The following is a 15,919-nucleotide window of genomic DNA, read 5'->3' on the forward strand; positions in this document are numbered from 1 at the left end:
AATTTGGTTACGGAGGACATCATACAACTGACAAAAACTAAGCATAGGGAACAACATAACCTTTCAAGAGGTGAAATGGATTCACTATGCAGACTTGAAAAGGATCAAACCATAACCATATAGCCGTTCGACAAAGGCGGCAATGTGGTTGTGATGGATACCACTACCGACTCTCTCATCTCTCGGCATCACAGACTTGGCCCTATCTTGTATCTCCTCATAGACAGACAGGACATCAGTATCTCCCACTCACACACCACCTCCTCATCTCACCCGACTTTGCTGCCCGACTAATCCACTTGTCTCCCCTCTATTCCTATGCGTCTCCTCTCTGTCAATCCCTTCAGTGGCTCCCCGTTGCCCAGAGACTCCAGTTCAAAACCCTAACCATGGCACATAAAGCCATCCACAACCTGTCTCCTCCATGTATCTGTGACTTAATCTCCCGGTACATACCTGCACGCAACCTCCAATCCTCACAAGATCTCCTGCTCTACTCACTTCTTATCTTCTCTTCCCACAATCGCACACAAACTTTATCCCATTCATCCCTGCTACTCTGGAACTCTCTATCCAATAATAATAATAATAATAATAATAATAATAGTTTATTTTTATAGCGCCAACATATTCCGCAGCACTTTACAAATTTTTAGGGGGGACATATACAGACAATACAGAATAAGCATATCTCATATCGAAAGGAGTGAGGACCCTGCTCGCGAGCTTACAGTCTATGAGGAAGTGGGGGAGACACAAAAGGTAAAAAGTACATATATTGTATAATGCAGCCTTGATATACTGAATAGGATAAATAATAATACATGGACTGGTCGTCAGCCAGTATGTGTGCAGTCCTGACAGAGGCTATTATGTGCATGGTTGGTTTGAACTCGAAGTTGAAGAAGATTTTAATATGGGGGAAAACTGGGATGGACACAGTGTGTTTAGGTGATACGCCAGTCTAAAGAAATGTGTTTTTAGGGTTCGCTTGAAACTGTGGGTATTGGGAATTAATCGAACTGTCCTGGGTAGTGCATTCCAGAGAATTGGCGCAGCACGCGAGAAATCTTGGAGACAGGAGTGGGAAGTTCGGATTATGGAGGATTTTAGTTTTAAGTCATTTGCAGAACGGAGGGCACGTGCAGGGTGGTAGACTGAGACAAGGGAGGAGATGTAGGGGGGTACTGAAGCATGGAGCGCTTTGTGGGTAAGCGTGATAAGTTTAAAATGAACTCTATATTGGATGGGCAACCAATACAATGACTGGCACAGGGAAGAGGCATCGGAGTAGCGGTTGGCGAGGAATATGATCCTGGCTGCTGCGTTCAGGACGGATTGGAGAGGGGAGAGTTTAGTAAGAGGGAGACCGATTAGTAGAGCGTTGCAATAGTCAAGACGAGAATGAATAAGAGCGACAGTAAGAGTTTTTGCTGAGTCAAAGGTGAGAAAAGTCCTGATTCTTGAGATGTTTTTGAGGTGTAGATGACATGAACGAGCGAGTGATTTGATGTGAGGAGTGAAAGAAAGATCTGAATCAATAATGACCCCAAGACAGTGGGCTTGTTGCTGGGCAGTAATGGTTGAGCCACAAACGGAAATGGCAATATTGGGCACAGGTAGGTTAGTGTAGGGAGGAAATACGAGTAGTTCAGTTTTTGACAGATTCAGTTTTAGGTAGAGGGAGGACATAATGTTAGATACGGCAGAAAGACAATCACTGGTCTTTTGTAGTAATGCAGGGGTGATGTCCGGAGCAGAGGTGTATAATTGGGTGTCATCAGCATAGAGATGGTACTGAAAACCGAATCTACTGATTGTTTGTCCAATAGGAGCGGTGTATAAGGAGAAAAGAAGGGGGCCTAGGACTGATCCTTGAGGAACCCCGACAGTAAGAGGAAGTAGGGAGGAGGAGGAGCCGGCAAAAGACACAGAGAAGGAGCGGTCAGAGAGATAAGAGGAGAACCAGGAGAGAACCGTGTCCTTGAGGCCAATAGTGCGGAGCATAGTGAGGAGGAGCTGGTGATCCACAGTGTCGAATGCTGCAGAGAGATCCAGGAGAATCAGCAGGGAGTAGTGACCATTTGATTTAGCTGTTAGTAGATCATTAGAGACTTTAGTGAGGGCAGTTTCAGTAGAATGTAAAGAGCGGAAACCAGATTGTAAAGGGTCAAGAAGAGAGTTGTCTGAGAGATAGCGGATTAGACGGGAATGGACAAGGCGTTCCAGGAGTTTAGAGATAAAGGGAAGATTGGAAACAGGTATGTAGTTGGCCGTGCAGTTCTGTTCGAGGGATGGTTTTTTAAGTAATGGTTGTATGCTGGCGTGTTTAAAAGAAGAGGGAAAGATAACAGATGAGAGGGAAAGGTTGAAAATTTTAGTTAGGTGAGTGGTGACAGCTGGAGCAAGGGACTGAAGGAGATGTGAGGGAATAGGGTCACAGGTGCAGGTGGTAGGGCGAGAAGATGCAAGGAGCCTGATCACTTCATCTTCCGTGACTGGTTCGAAGTCAGAAAATGAGCAAGATACAATGTGGCGGGGGAGAGCATGCATAACATTTGGGGATTGGGAGAAAATTTCCTGTCGGATATGGTCAATTTTTTCTTTGAAATAAATGGCCAGATCGTCAGCGCTGAGGTCGGTGGTCGGGGCCTGTGTTGTTTGATTAAGGAGAGAATGAAACGTGTCAAAGAGTCGTTTAGGATTATTGGAAAGTGAGATTATGAGGTTGTTAAAGTAGGTTTGTTTGGAGAGGTGAAGGGCAGAGTTATATGTTTTCAGCATAAATTTATAGTGGAGGAAATCTTCGGACAGATTTGATTTTCTCCACAGCCGTTCAGCGCACCTGGAGTACCTCTGGAGAAGACGTGTTTGAGGCGTGTGCCAGGGTTGTCGCCGTCTATGCCAAATTTTTCTTTGTGTAGGAGGTGCGGCTTCATCCAGGGCGCATAGTATTATTTTGTTATAATGCTTCAATGCAGAGTCGGGACATGAGAGGGAGGAGATTGGGGCCAATGATAATTGCAACCTTTTTATAAATTTCTGGGTGTTAATGGCGCATAAATTTCTATAAGTGTGGACGGTGGGAGTGTCTTGAGTAGAGTCACAGTTCTTGACAGAGAATGAAAGAAGATTATGGTCAGAGAGTGGAAGGGGAGAGTTAGTAAAGTCATGTACTGAGCAAAGCCGGGAGAAGATCAGGTCCAATGTGTTCCCATCCTCATGTGTAGGAGAATTAGCAAGCTGTGAAAGGCCGAAGGAGGAGGTTAGGGATAAAAGATGAGCGGCAGATGGGGAAAGAGGATCGCCAATTGGGATGTTAAAGTCTCCCATGATTATCGTGGGGATGTCGCAGGATAGAAAATTTGGAAGCCAGGCAGCAAAGTGATCCAGGAATTGACGGGGGGACCTGGAGGGCGATAGACAACCGCCACTCGCAGGGAGAAGGGCCGGTAGAATCTGACTGTGTGGGCCTCAAAAGACGGGAAGATAAGGGAGGGTACAGGGGGGATAACCTGAAAAGTACATTTTGTTGAAAGAAGCAGACCAACACCTCCAATCATAAAAGACTCTTGCCTACCAAGGAAACCTTCAAAAGGAACCTGAAGTCCCACCTCTTCCGACAAGCCTACAACCTGCAGTAACCTTCTTTGCACCATACCGCTGCATGACCAGCTCTTCCCTCATCTACTGTATGCTCACCTATCCTTTGTAGATTGTGAGCCCTCGCGGGAAGGGTCCGCTCTCCTCCTGTTTGGCTTTACAGACATTTTCTTAGACTCTGTCTCTAGGACCCAGCGGCTACCTTCCTCTCGCTAATTAACACCCTGCCTGGTTGTATAAATATCTGCTGTGTATTCATTACAACTTTGAAGGCTTTAGCAAGAGCAGTACTTCTTGCTGTTTGGAGCTTGAGAACGTGTGCGCATTTGTCTGGAGTTCGTCTAAAGCTAAGTAATTTCCCCCTGTTTGTCTACTTCTGTTGTCTATAGTGTTTAATTGAGATCAACTAGTGCTCATTTCCTCCCTTCCCTAGCGTTAGCCATATGCCAGGGAAAGACAGGGCAAGGCACATGTGCGGCGATTGGTGAAGAGCCAATACAAGGACGTTAGGGAAGACAGGGTGATGCTAGATCAACCTAGGAGGTCTCCACTTCCCCCCTTTCCCTAGAATCTGGACTTCCTTTCCTTCTTGCCTTTGTGATGCAGTAAGTTTTTCCCACATCTTGCGTGACACATGGATACCTAAGATGTTGCAATGATCTGTGCATGGGGTAAGCAACATAGTGAATCAGAAGAACTATATTACATTTATAATTTGAGGAATTTGCTAATATTATTATTACACCTAATACACATTGAGTTATGATCTTGGAGATGAGAATAAACCTTTAACTGTCAGAGGGTTCTCATCTATGCAAGGTCACAGAAGTTGTTAACATTTAGTAGAAATTAAACCATGTGTGTGGTTCACAGATATGATCATATCTGTGATAAAGTGATTGTGTATTAACATCCTTTGTCGTGGTTGACTGGGTCCATTATGTGTGCCTAAGTTGTAGGTGTTCGTAAAAAGATAATGAGGCAAGTTGATCTCCTTCTGGAGTTTCTTTAAACTTTTAGGCACCCCATCTTCAAGCAGATAATCTATTATCTGGATTGCTAAGTTTATTGTATTAATGGTTAGTGACCACATTAGAAAAGTAAGTGCATGTCGACAATGATTTTGCTACTAAGAGAAAAATATTTTGATTTATTGTGATTTACACTAAATTGAATGCGCTGATTCCAAACATGAACTCCGAATTTACCTGACACATTTATATTTTAAGTTATACATGCAAAGCCTATTCACTTATAATATTAATGCATTATATATTGGAAATATTCCAACGTACATGCCCAGACCTGTCCGAACATTCTCATACAGGTCTATCAGTTGATGTCAGCAGGAAGCACCGTATTTTTCGGACTATAAGACGCACCGGACCATAAGACGCACCAAGGTTTTAGAGGTGGAAAATAGTGGAGAAAAACCTTTTGAAGCATTCTGCCCATGGATTGCGATAGCTGATGCATGCTGCCCGTGGATCAGGCGGAATGTATCAGACACCGGATGTACGACGTAAGGCTGATATGGTATGTTTCAGTCTTCCGTCTGAAATGCTGCGGCAGAGGAAAACATACCGTCCTTTGGCTTCTCCTCTCCTGCTGTCAATGACTGAGTGGTCTAACTGTACACACACGCAGGAAGAAACGCCAAAAAACAAATGTGGCTGAAGTCATACAGCCAGTATGCTGCTCGATCCACTGGTTGCTTGTATCATGTACTGGCTGTATTCAGCCATGTATGGTATGTCCTCTTTAAGATCCCACAGGTATTGTGGTTGACTTTGAGGGGCACTATAACTCGCAGCATGTCCTACAGCTCTTTTGCCATGCTGGGAGTTATAGTTCACCACATATTTGTCATGTGGTTGCTCTGAGGAGAACTATAACTTCCAGCAAGTCCTTCAGCTCTTATGGCATGCTGGGAGTTATAGTTCACCACAGGAGTAGTACAATGTTTTATGTCATGTGCTTTTTCACTTTACTTTATATTTTACTTCTACGTCATAATGCTTGCCTCTCATTCTGGACCCACGATAGGCAAGAAGCGGGGTCACACTGGCTGGGGGCTGCGGCAGCAGAGGTGGCTGGGGCTGTGGCAGCGGGCGGAGGCGGTTGGGGCTGCAGCGAGGGCTGGGTCTGTGGCAGCGGAGGTGGCTGGGGCTGTGGCAGCGAAGGCGGCTGGGGCTGCGGAGGCGGCTGGGGCTGTGACAGCGGAGGCGGAGGGAGCCAGGGCTGCAGAGGGGGCTGTGGCAGTGTAGGCGGCTTTGGCAACGTAGGCGGCTGGGGCTGTGGCAGCGGAGGTGGAGGGAGCTGGGGCTGCAGCGGCGGAGGGGGCTGTGGCTGGGGCAGTGAAGGCAGCTGGGGCTGGGGCAGCGGAGGCGGCTGGGGCTGTGGCAGCGGAGGTGGCTGGGGCAGCGGAGGGGGCTGTGGCGGCGGAGGGGGCTGTGGCAGGAGGGGGCTGGGGCTGTGGCAGCGGAGGCGGCTGGGGCTGCGGAGGGAGCTGTGGCAGCTGAGGTGGCTGGGGCTGTGGCAGCGGGCGGAGGCTGTTGGGGCTGCAGAGGGAGCTGGGGCTGTGGCAGTGGAGGTGGCTGGGGCTGTGGCAGTGCTGGCGGCTGGGGCTGTGGCAGCGGAGGTGGAGGGAGCTGGGGCTGCAGCGGCAGAGGGGGCTGTGGCTGGGGCAGTGAAGGCAGCTGGGGCTGGGGCAGCGGAGGCGGCTGGGGCTGTGGCAGCGGAGGTGGCTGGGGCAGCGGAGGGAGATGTGGCGGCGGAGGGGGCTGTGGCAGGAGGGGGCTGGGGCTGTGGCAGCGGAGGCGGCTGGGGCTGAAAGGGGCTGTGGCAGGAGGGGGCTGTGGCAGCAGGGGGCTGGGGCTGTGGCAGCGGAGGGGGCTGTGGCTGTATGAGCGGATGGGGCTGTGGCTGTGGCAGCGGAGGGGGCTGTGGCGGCAGGGGGCTGTGGCAGCAGAGGGGGCTGTGGCGGCAGGGGGCTGTGGCAGCGGAGGGGGCTGTGGCAGCGGAGGGGACTGTGGTGGCGAAGGAGCGATTTTACCCAGTAATGACCGGCGGCAGCAGAATGTTTGTGGGCAAAGCCATGAATTCACTATGGCCGTGCTCGAAATCAGGAGGTGGGCGGTCTCTCATCCTGATCAAGCGCTGCAGTGACGTTACGAAGAGGCAGGGTCGGTAATGACTGCGCGCTGTGCTGTTCTGTGTTGCCCCGGCCCTGCCTCTTTGTAACATCATTGCAGCGCGCGATCTGGACCTGAGACCGCCCACCTCCTGATAGCTAGTGTGGACATAGTGAATTCATGGCTGAGCCCACAAACATGCTGCTGCCGCCGCTCCTTACTGGGTAACACCATTCCATCGCCGCCCCAGCTGCTGCAGCCCCCGACGCTGCCGCAACCCCAGCCGCCTCCACATCACAAAACAGTACATTTGGACCATAAGACGCACCCCCATAAATTGGGGGGAAAAAGTGCGTCTTATGGTTCAAAAAATACGGTATATAAGGCAAACTGGACAGAGCTCAATAAAGTGATCTCTTATAGGACTATCAGTTTGGAAACGGCTGGAGTCATACTAGCGTATAAAAAATTGCTCCAATGTTGATCCAGAATAGTAGGACGAGTGTATGGCGCTATGTTATGCATACTGCTGAATAAAAAGGGTTCAATAAAATATTATGTACCCAAAAATAAATGTTTTAATTGTGCAAAAGCAGGAAAACATTAAAAATCTTATATTAATCTGGTATCGCTGTAATCGAACTGACCTACAGAATAAAGTCATCATATCACTTATACCCTGGGCTGGCGTCAGCACCTGGCGCACACGGGCAAGTGCCGGGGCCCTGAGCAGGCGGGGGGGGCCCACTCGCCGTCTAGCACCGTGCCGCGCTATGGGACCTGTGAGAGGAGGAGAGCGGTGTCAGCACCCGCTCCTCCCCCGCTTGCTCAGGGCCTCAGGGCCCCTACAGCCTGCGGCTCATCACTTATCTCTCCCCGTTCCTCCGCGGCCGCTCCAGTCTCTTCGCGGCTGCTGCACTGTGATGTCTCAGGTCAGAGGGTGCGGTGACATCTTTTCACCGCGCTCTTTCCTGAGCCGTCACAGCGCAGAGTGGGAAGATGCCGGCGACGCTGGAGTCCAGAGCAGCGGCAGCAGGTGAGAAGAAGTGAGGTGAGTATTTGATTATTTTTTTTTAATGTATGGAGGCATGGGCCATTACAAGGGAGGGGGGTGTGACATCCTGCATGGGGCATTATAAGGAAGGGGGGATGACATCCTGCATGGGGCAGTATAAGGGGGGGTGACATCTTGCATGGGGAATTAAAAGGGGGGATGCTGTGACATCCTGCATGGGGCATTATAAGGTGGGTGAGTGACACCCTGCATGGGGCATTATAAGGGAGGGGGGTGTGACATCCTGCATGGGGCATTATAAGAGGGGGGAGAGGTGACATCCTGCATGGGGCATTCAAAGGGGGGGAAGTAACATCCTTCATGGGGCATTATATGGGGGGAGTGACATACTGTATGGGGCATTATATGGGGGAAGTGACATCCTGCATAGGGCATTATATGGGGGTGGTGACATAATGTATGGGGCATTATAAGCGAGGGTGACATCCTGCATGGGGCATTATAAGGGGGGGTGACATAATGAATGGGGCATTATAAGGAAGGGGGGGTGACATCCTGCATGGGGCAGTATAAGGGGGGGTGACATCCTGCATGGGGAATTAAAAGGGGGGATGCTGTTACATCCTGCATGGGGCATTATAAGGTGGGTGAGTGACATCCTGCATGGGGCATTATAAGGGAGGGGGGTGTGACATCCTGCATGGGGCATTATAAGAGGGGGGAGAGGTGACATCCTGCATGGGGCATTCAAAGGGGGGGAAGTGACATCCTTCATGGGGCATTATATGGGGGGAGTGACATACTGCATGGGGCATTATATGGGGGAAGTGACATCCTGCATAGGGCATTATATGGGGGTGGTGACATAATGTATGGGGCATTATAAGCGAGGGTGACATCCTGCATGGGGCATTATAAGGGGGGGTGACAATGAATGGGGCATTATAAGCGGGGTGACATCCTGCATGGGACATTATAAGAGGGGTGACATCCTGCATGGGGCATTATGTGGTGGGAACAGCTTGCATGAGGTATTATGTGGTGGGAACAGCTTGCATGAGGTATTATGTGGTTGGAACAGCCTGCATGGAGCATTATGTGGGGGCACAGCCTGCATGGAGCATTACATGGGGGCACATCCTGCATGGAGCGTTATATGGGGGCCAGTATTCTGTATGGAGCGTTATATGGGGACTGTATCCTGTATGGAGCGTTATATTGGAGCCAGTATCCTGTAGGATTGTAATAAGGGGGACAGTATCCTGTATGGAGCGTTATATGGGGGCCAATATCCTGTATGGAGCATTTTATGGGGGCCAGTATTCTGTATGCAGCGATTCGCTGGTTTCTGAGCTATTGTAGAATTTACAATAGATATCGGTCATGTAATGTAAGAAGTGAAATCTTCTGCATTGTATTATATATATATTTTTCTGTGGCATCTGTGTGTCATGAATCGTGGTATGTGTTAAAGGGGCCCACTGAGACTCTTTCGCCCAGGGCTCACGAAAACCTGGAGCCGGCCCTGCTTATACCGCACGGTGAATGTCATGAAAAAAATAAAAAGCAATTCTTGAACTTTTGTTCATATTTATCCTGTGAATGCTGGCAGTTGTTGTTTCACAAAAACTGGAATGTCCATAGTTCCTGCACCTACAAAATGTGTGAAAATGTGTAACAATGGGAATGGTTTCTCTCATAGACAGTGATTCCTGCTCTTACCTGTCATTTGTCCATTGCTAGATGTATCACCAGCAAACAAAACACACAATGTTCTTGATTTAAGGCCTTAAATACACTAAAGCTGGAATTGGACTGGTTGCTATGGGCTATAGGTCTTTGTTCCTATGGTAACAGTGTAGTGTTGTCATAGAGCCTAGCATTTAATTAAATTTGAAGTAATATAAAGTTATTTATTTTTTTCAGTCGCAGTAAATGCATTTTACTTTTTCGAACTTTTCCTTATTCGTCCTGCTCCTCCAGCCTTGATGCTAACCAATGTGATCTGCCATATTATTACTACTTGTTATAAATATTGATTAATACCTGTGGAGATATCACTCATGGTCATATGTGACATCATCAAATCCAGGAGGCCATTGTTACCTCACAGCATGATGTCACAATGACTGTGGGTCTATATAAATGGGTGTTCAGGGGGCAAATAATCATTTCAAGAGATGAAGACAAGGAGAGCAGAGGATCTAGGATCGAGGACACAGATTCTCATTTCAGGAGATGAGACGAGGAGATTGGAAGTTCCTGGATTGAGGATACAGGTAAATGAGAAACTTTACAGGGATTTGTTAGTGAACTTAGCGCCAACATGGCCATCGATCCTCCAAGTCTACAGATTGTGGCTGTAAGGTTCTAGCTTTCTCCAGTCCTTGCTGGCAGAATCTCTAGACTTGGGTGATGAAGGTTCTTTGTGAGGTCACACAGCGGAATGTTGGACACTGAGAGTTCTATGCAGCAAACATGGGGACATCCCTGGGGCTATCACAGAGGTCAGTAACAAGATGGGACCTCAGATGGAGACACTACAGAAGCTACTTTGGTCAGTGACAGTTCCAGTGGTATCTGTGGCTGGCACAGATTGCTGGTGGTGGTTCTGTCACTTTAATTTCAGATTTTTGGAGCAAAAAAAATCTACCCTTATTCCCCCACATGGGAGAGAGGTTGGTGTACATACATTGGGGGACATACTGTATATTTATTTATTTTACTCTTTATTTTACATATATATATATATATATTTGCATTTTACACAATTTTTTTAAATTAAATTTATTGCACCATTTTTAAGTATCTACATCAAAATTTAAAAATGCAAAGAAAAGAGGGCATAAAGTACAATATATTTATGACTGATTTTCTATGGGTCTTTGCCTGATCTGTCTCATATTATTTTTTTCTTACCAGGAAAAATATCTGGATCCAGGAAGGAAGACTGAAGAATCTAACAAGAGCCATGGGATTATTTAGTGTTAATCATTTAATATGTCTGTAGATAATATTTGTTGTCTTATGAGGTCATTATATACTGATTATATAGATCTAATTCTGGAATCAGTGCATCATGACATCATATTACATAGGTGTCTGCTGTCTAACCTAATTGTATAAGGGACCTGATATGATATAACTGCCCTATGTCTGTATCCGAAGGGCTAGTGTTTGTGGGGTGTAGTGTTTGTGGGGTGTAGTGTTTGTGGGGTGTAGTGTTTGTGGGGTGTAGTGTTTGTGGGGGGTAGTGTTTGTGGGGTGTAGTGTTTGTGGGGTGTAGTGTTTGTGGGGTGTAGTGTTTGTGGGTTGTAGTGTTTGTGGGGGGTAGTGTTCTGTATTTTTACAGGGGAGATCAACGTAGACAAGCTATAAGCTCAGAGTCCGATCTGATAAGGAGAGGTGAGGCGTGTTACCAGGACAAAGAAGATCTGCTCTCTGGAAACGAGTCATTGCTCTATATATCAGTTAGTTAGTTGTAGTATGGCCTTGGTCCAGGGTTCTTGAACTGATCGCCTTTTCTCGGGGTCAAGAAGGAATTTTTTCCCTGTGACACACATTGGCTGAACGTGTCCAGGTTTTTTGCCTTCTTCTGGATCATTGGCTTTAGGTAGGGGTAAACATTTTATTTAATAAAATGTTTAAAATTAATGCTCTGTCTCCTTGTGTCTTTATTTTATAGCACTCAGGTAGTTGTATATGTCAGTTCTCATTTTTATGATCCACGGCTGCCACAATATGAAGGCAAACTGAAATACAAGGGCGGTAATTATGTGTCTACTAATGTAATGACTGTATCTATGATGCATAAAATATAGTCAAAAAAGCAAGGGGCAGATGCCCAAACAGATTTAAGTCAAGAAAAGCTGCAATTGGACTAATTAAAAATACCTTTTTATTAGAATTGATTAAAAAAACTCAATAAAAATCATCCAAAAACGCCAATAACAAATATCAACAGAGATGAGGTAGGTCACCTCAGTGACCAGTAGGTGCTTAGAATAGTGCCAGTATTCCAAAACCAATTGTCACTGGACATGCAGCCAAACACACAGCAGGTACAAATAACAATTTACTGACCAGCTAGGGGTGGCCACAAACTGTACAATAAATGCTCATATCCTCATATACTATTGAACAGTTTTTATATGTACCTTAGTGCAGAAATGGCAATGCTCATTCAAACTAGGTGAGCATTCAAGTGGTTACTCGTGGAACCCCCAGTCCTTTTCTTCAACTGTGGAGCATATTATGCCTTTTCTCAGGTATTTAGGTAGGATGACAATAATTAGCATATATCAGTCAGACATCATCTATAAACCTGTCCACTTTGGTAAAGGGGGGATAACACTCTTATAGATGCAGGTACATACTGTACATGCAGTGACATAGGGCTATGATCTCAACATACCACTGTCACCCTGTATGCACAATAATGCGGTATTGGTGTAAGTGTGTGCACACCTGTAATTATTCACCAACCGTAGGAAAAAAAGGGAAAAATCTCACCCAAGTTGAGGATATACTATGCTGGTTCCCTAGTTCATTCATAGGTGTTGATCCCTTTTTCCTCTATTCTCCCTACGCGTTTCCTCAAACACATTGATTCATCAGGGGAGGAACTTATTCCGATCGTGTACCACAGTAATATCGTTACAGACACGTTTGTGGGATAACTTGCTCAATGCTGCAGTATAGGCACTCACCACACTGTTTCCATTTTAAAGCAACACTTCGCTGCGGTGGCTTCGTCCACAGCGTGTGACGCATTTCCGGTGAGAAGACCTCACTTCCGGTCTATGGAACGCAGGACATGGCTGCTGAAACTCACTGGTTCCGGAAGCGACCCCTAAGGCGCCGCCCCATAGTGACAGTGTCCAGGTGTCACACTCCTCGTCCTTGCCTCCCAGTCTCGAAGATACCATGTAAGAGGGTTGTAACTAGTGTTGAGCCACCCCCGTAGTGTTCGAGTTCGGTTCGGTTCGTCGAACACCCGTGTGTTCGCCGAACTGTTCGTCGAACTGTTCGTCGAACACCTTCGAACACCGTTAAAACCAATGGCAGGCAAACAAAAACACATAGAAACACATAGAAAACACCTTCAAAGGTGTCCAAAAGCTGACAAACTGCTCAGAAGACACAACTAACACATGGAAAAGTGACAAGTACATATAGTCATGCGAAAATAAAAGAGGTGGAGGAGTAAAAGGAGGGGGAGACACAGATATAGGCATGTCATGCCCTTCTAAAATCCAAAAAGTGAGAAGCCGAGACGGCCAGTCCGCTCCTGCCCGTGCCACCTCCGTGTCGCCGGGTTTGTGCCAGAGCCGCGGTGAACCCTGACGGCCAGCCCCCCTCTCCCAATACTGGTGCCTGTCCGCTGGTGGGTCGAGAGAGCCCCCCTGTGGTGGAGGCAGCTCTAAGCTTTTTAATTTAAATTGTCCCTCTAATTTGAATGAATACACTTTAAATCCATTTACAAGGATCTATTGGAGGGCAAGTCTCATGCCAGCAGCCGCGTAATTCCAGCTCCAGTAGCGTCCACTAAAGCTGCTGCAGTTAAAAAGCTTTTATAAGGATCGAGCTCGGCTGTCCACCGCAAGGCATCCTAGTGCCAGTCCCAGCCCCTATGCCTTGGGGTGCCTCCTGATGCTCTTCACTAAGTATCCCGTGGTCCCGAAGCATTTCCTTTGAAAAAATTAAGTGTCCAAACTACAGGTGGTGTAGCTTGCTTAACAGCCGGGATAATCCGCTGACTAGCAGACACTGCTACTAGGCACAAAGTATTTCCTGGGCTAGATGCAGTTAAAAATTTGTAAGTAGATACTCTCGTTGGATGCTGAGAAAGCATTCCATAGAGTCTCCTGGCACGCCATATATGATTCTCTTAAAAAGCTTGGGGTAGGGGTCTAGGGGACCCTTTTATAGCCAAAATCACGGCCCTGTATCACAATACGTCACCTAGGCTGAAGATAAATGGAACTGTAGCACCGAGGGCTCGGTTGCTACAGACGTATTGCACCTCACCCAGAGGTGTGATATCTCACTCTCAGATAAGGATGGAGTGTGGATCAGGACCCGACACCTGCATGCATTACACCACATTGCCGTGGGGCAGGGCGACCAATATGCCCCTGAGATGGGCACGACAGTCCCTGTCCCTGGCTGGAGTGGGGGGAGGGAACACTGAGGAAGGGTAACCCTGCAGTGCAGGAGCAGGGAGGAAGCAGTTCCTGGGTGCATTGAGAAGGGAGTATAAAAGGTGGGCACCATCTTAGTTCAGTGCAGAGAAGTCTGAGCAGAAGTGGCAGGGAGCAGGGGCTCTGCATGAGCTCTGCTCCGGAGGCGGGCCTAGTAACAGAGGCCCAGGCCTGCAAGAGGGAGAAGGAAGGAAGAGGAGCGGAGAAGGCTCCAGGAACGAGGAATGAAGGGATCCCAGGGGTGCGGACGGGCGAGTCGCCACCGCACGCCCGAATCCACCTGCGTGGAGGGGTCAGGCCAAAGGGGGAGACCGGTCCCCGAACTAGTGGAGGCAGGAAACGACCCTCAGCTAGAAACCGGAGGCTCTGACATTTTATGTGGCGCAGCCCCTTGCTCCACCCGCTAGGAAGGCACCACATAGGGTCAGGGAAACTGGCGCCAAGTTTACCAAGAGGAGGCCCGAGGCAGCCGGACAGAAGTGTTGGTAAGAAAGGCCAGACAAAGGACACACAAAGGGGCTCCTGTGAAGCGCTCCAAAGTTATCTGGGAGTTGTCTGAGCCCCTCACCTGGTGAGCACAGTACGACGTGGGCAGCCGTTACCTGCAGACGTGGTCTGGATAATAAGAACTGTGAGTAAAGGCCCTGAACTGCATCACTGACTCCGTGTCGTTACTGCTGCTGCCCTGCACCATCACCCCCATCCTCCGCATACACTGCCCTGAGGCTATACTCCTCCCGTGGGGAGTTATGCTACGCTCTGCTGCACCCACAACACCAGCCTTAGCGGTCTGCCCTGTAGCGGCGGTTCACTCTGACCGCAATCCACGGGTGGCGTAGTCGGACATTTAAACATCAAAACCACATAAATAGTTCCGCCACTGGTTTGACCGCCCTGAGCCACGGAACCGGATCGCCGCCACGAAGACTACAACCACCAGCATCCACCAAAAAGGGTCCGGCTCCGGGTGTCCCAAGGCCCAGGGGGTGCGTCAGAACATTTTCATCACCTTTCACAATCACCAATGGGACAAGGCAGGGATGTCCTCTGTCCCCTCTCTTATACATCCTAGTGACGGAGCACCTGCTCTCATCAATTCGCCATAACCCCAATATTAGGTGGATTGAGGTGGGAGGCACCGAGTACAAGTGCTCTCTATTTGCTGATGATGTCCTAGTATATATCACTCAATCACATATATCCATCCCTGCTGTTATGGCTGAAATAGATCACTTTGTTACATGGTAAAATTTTAAAATCAATGCAGCGAAGTCTGAGGCCCTCGATGTCTCCCTCCCTAAATCCATATAGGATTCCATCCAGTCCAACTTTCCCTTTGCCTGGCCCTCACAGGGTATCAAATACTTAGGAATTCCTATTCATAGAGACCTCTCCCATCTATGTTATCTTAATTTTGGGCCCTTTATTGAACAATTCCATACAGACCACGGTTGGCAAGTTAGAACTGTAAGATTCACTACGTGAACCACTGGTGTTTTGTGGAAAAGCACATGTACACTGTGTTCCAAATTATTATGCAAAAAGTGTTTAGGAGTGATAAGGCAAGAATTTGTTTGTTTGTCAGTTAAACTCATTGATGGTGATGTGTGTCAGGGCTCTTTATATCACTGTAAGCAATTGCAGACACCTGTGCTAATTAGTTTGGCAGGTGTGTCCAATGAAAGGCAAGACTACTTAAGAAGGCTCTCTCACATTATTAAGCAGCCTACATTTTCTGCCAAAATGGGAAAGAAAAAGGATGTGTCGGCTGCTGAGAAGCAACAAATTGTGGAGTGTTTAGGTCAAGGCATGACTACAATCAACATTGTGCGATGATCAGGATGAAGTGTCTTGGCAATCAAGAAGTATGTAGCTGATTCACAGTACACACGTGTGCGTGCTGATAAGGGCAAATTGAGGACTCTTTCCTACAGGCAATTACGTCAGGTTGAAAGAGCAGCGGC

Source organism: Phyllobates terribilis, unplaced genomic scaffold (assembly GCF_046119375.1).
Source record: "Phyllobates terribilis strain yellow unplaced genomic scaffold, ASM4611937v1 Scaffold_9__5_contigs__length_417890890, whole genome shotgun sequence".
Lineage (NCBI taxonomy): Eukaryota > Metazoa > Chordata > Amphibia > Anura > Dendrobatidae > Phyllobates > Phyllobates terribilis.